Source organism: Mirounga angustirostris, unplaced genomic scaffold, assembly GCF_029215605.1.
Source record: "Mirounga angustirostris isolate CCGP_5_RB_7025 unplaced genomic scaffold, mMirAng1.0.hap1 SCAF_3, whole genome shotgun sequence".
Taxonomy (NCBI): domain Eukaryota; kingdom Metazoa; phylum Chordata; class Mammalia; order Carnivora; family Phocidae; genus Mirounga; species Mirounga angustirostris.
This window is the reverse complement of record NW_026991711.1, coordinates 148,917,926-148,921,639: the sequence shown is the minus strand read 5'-3', so window position 1 is coordinate 148,921,639 and position 3,714 is coordinate 148,917,926.

The following is a 3,714-nucleotide window of genomic DNA, read 5'->3' as shown; positions in this document are numbered from 1 at the left end:
CCAAAAAATCATTTCCAAGACCCATTCCAATGAGTTTTGTTTCTGTTTTCTTCTAGGAATTTTATGGCTTCAGGTTTTACTTTTAAGTCTTTAATCCATTTCAGGTTAATTTTTTGAGTGGTGTAAGATACAAGTCCAGTTTCTTTTTTTATATATTTCAATCTTCTTAAATTTGCCAAGGAAATATCTTTTTCCATCCCTTTGCTTTCGGTCTTTAAGGCCAAAGTGAGGCTGTTGTAGGCAGTTGGATCTTATTTATAATACGTTCTGCCATTCTATGTCTTTTGACTGGAAAATTAAATCTATTTAAGTATAAACTTGTTATTGATATATATGGACTTGCTATTGCCATTTTGTTAATTGTTTTCTGGTTGTTTTGTGTATCCATTGTTATTGTTTTGGTCCTGCTGTCTCTTTAAGATATGGTGTCTTTTGGTATTGGTATGCTTTAGCTTCTTTATCATGTCCTTTTGTGTAATTACCACAGGTTTTTTCTTTGTGGTTTCTGTGAGGACTATATAAAATAGCTTAAAATTGTAACACCCTATTTTAAACTGATAAGGAATTCAATAAAATTCCTAAACTTTATACTTTTACTTCTCCTCCCGCTCGCATGTTATGTTGTTGATATTACAGTTTGCATATTTTTTATATTGTGTGACAACAGATTATTGTAGTTATGGTTATTTTTACTGTATTTGTTCCTTCACTTATAAACTAGAGTTTTGTTTTTGTTTTTGTTTTTTTTTAGATTTTATTTATTTATCTGAGAGAGAGAATGAGATAGAGAGAGCATGAGAAGGGGGAGGGTCAGAGGGAGAAGCAGACTCCCCGCTGAGCAGGGAGCCTGATGCGGGACTCGATCCCAGGACTCCAGGATCATGACCTGAGCCGAAGGCAGTCGCTTAACCAACTGAGCCACCCAGGTGTCCCATAAACTAGAGTTTTAAGTGAACTGCATACCACCATTACTATATTATAGAATTAATTTTGACTACATATTTACCATTACCATAAGTTCTGCATTATTTCTTAAGTTTTGGTGATGTGACTTAGCATATTGTACTTCCACTCAAAGAAGTTCCTTTAGCATTTCTTAATACAGACTCCTACAGACTTCTTCAGCCTTTGTTTGTTCAAGAAAGGCTTTATCTCAGGGCACCTGGCTGACTCAGTTGGAGGAGTGTGCAGCTCTTAATCTCACGGTGGTGAGTTCAAGCCCCATGTTGGGTATAGAGATTACTTAAAAAATAAATAAAATTTTAAAAAAGAAAGTCTTTATCTCTTCTTCATTTCTGATAGATAGCTTTAGTGGGTATAGAATTTATATTGACAGGTTTCTTTCTTTCAAAATTTTGAATATATCATCCCAATCTCTCCTGGACTGAAACATTTCTGTTGAGAAACCCACTGATTGTCTTGTGTGGGTTTCCTTGTACATAATTATTTTTTTTCCTCTTCCTACTTTCAAAATTCTTTGTCTTTGACTTTTGACAATTTAATTATAATGTGTCTCAGTATATGTAGACTTATTTGAGTACAATGTATTTGGGGTCCTTTTTGCATCATGGATCTAGATGTCCATTTCTCTCCTGTTAGGGAAGTTTTCAGCTTTAGATTTATTTCTGTCCCTTTCTCTTCTCCTGGAATTCCCATAATATGGATATTGTTTCTTTTAATTGTGTTCCATATGTCTTAGAGGTTTTCTTCACTCTTTTCATACTTTTTTCATTTTGCTCCTCTGAGTAGATAATTTCAAACATCTTCTAGATTACTGATTCTTTCTTCTGTATGGTGAGTCCTCATGTGAAGCGCTCTATTGAATTCTTCCTCTCAATCATTGTATTTTTCTAGCTCTATGGTGTTTGTATTTCTTTGTTTTTGATCCTGTTTCTTTGTTGAAATCATTCTGTTCATGCATTGTTTTCCTAATTTTGTTTAGTTGTCTGTCTAATTGTTCTTATAGTTCAATAAACTTCTTTAAAAGGATTATTCTAAATCTTTTGACAGTTCACAGATCTTCATTTCTTTAGGGTCAGTTATTGGAGCTTTATTAGTTTCCTTTGGTACTGTCATATTTCCCAGATATTTCATGATCCTTGATTCCTTACATTAGTATCTGCATAGATGAGTAAGTGGTCTTCTCATCTAGACTTTTCAAGTTCACCTTCGCAGAGACAGTTCTTCATCAGTCAGTTCAGAGTGGGTTTCTGGATAAGTCTGCTGATAATGTCCTTGGTCAGGTGGAACTTGCTAATCTCTGTTTTTTGAGGGTAAAGTTAACTGCCCAAGTTCTGAAGTTGGAGGAGTGCCACTGGCCTGGAACAGTTGGATAGGATTTCTAGCTTGGTTCCAGCCTATGTGAGGCTATAGGATGGGTTCTGTGGTTGCCTGGGTTCTCTGATCAGGCTTACTAGATGGTTAGAATTGGGTACTACACTCAGAAGTAGGGTTTGGTTATGAATTAGCTTTCTTGCCATGGCTGGGCAGCAGGATGTACCTCAGGACCTGCACAGCTCATTGTTTGGTGAACCAAATCTGGCAAGACTCTATACTGAATTCCCTGGCCATATGGGAAAGGGAAAGCCATGGGCTGGGCTCTGTCAAGTACCCCTGTAAATAGGGCTGTTAGATAGGCTATATAGCTTCCCGTGGGCTCTGATTAGGTTCCCTGGCCTGATGTACAGATAGCCATATTCAGCAATGGGTGGTACTACAAATATTCCCTGCCTGAGCACAGTGAGAGAACCAGCTCCAAGGCTAGTAAGGCTCTTTATAGTCTTGACTCATGCCAAGCTGTGCCCTAGGTTCCCTGGCCAGAGTCACTGGCTTTGGTCTGCAGACTATCAGCTCTGCCTGCTGGACTCTATTCAAACATTGCTGGGTTCTGTAACTTTCCAGGCACTCTGGCCAGGCTTTTTGGTTGAATGGAGCTGAAAATTTCATTGAGCAATGGGTGAAACTATGAATTAGCTTCCCCACCTGGGTGGGGTTGGGGAATCCTCCATGCCTGCCACTGGCTTTGTTGGTGATCAACTCTGCCTATTCTGCTTGAGATTTGCTTGGCTATGCAGCTTCCAGATATTCCTGCCAGCCTTTTTGGTCGGTCAAGGCTAGGAGCTTTACTCAGCAGTATAAGGAGTTATGACTCAGCTCCCCTGTGTGTGCTGGGGCAGACCAGGCTACAGGACCAGCAAAACTCTTCAGTTGAGGACCTGAATCAGGGAGAACTTTATTCAACTGTTCTCTGCTCAGACTGTGCTACTGGTTTTGTTCTACCAATGAGCAAAGCTGCTGGTTATAAGTACTAATTGGGTACTGTAGTTAGGAACTCAGTCCTCCAAGATCTGAGTGCTGGTTCCTGCAAGCCCCTTTCCCTTCTATATTACAGTCATATTCCTAATTTTCAAGCCCTATAGATTCTTCTGCAGTCCTTGTTGGGGAGACCAGAATTAGGGCTCCCAAGAAGTAAACAGCAATGTTGAAGGAGCTGGTTGTCCACCCTGGGCTCTCTTCTCAGGGGAGATCTCTCAGGGTGTTGCTGCACCAGCCTGGGAAAAAGGCAATGTAGTCAGCATGTAGCCACTCTCCCTACCCATCTAATGCAAGCTGTCTTGGTCTTTGTGGTACAGGGAGGTGCTTCAGCTTCACCCTTGTGTTCTAGGATTCTCTTGGTGGTGCTTTGTCCATGAATAGGTATTAGTTGTTCTTCTT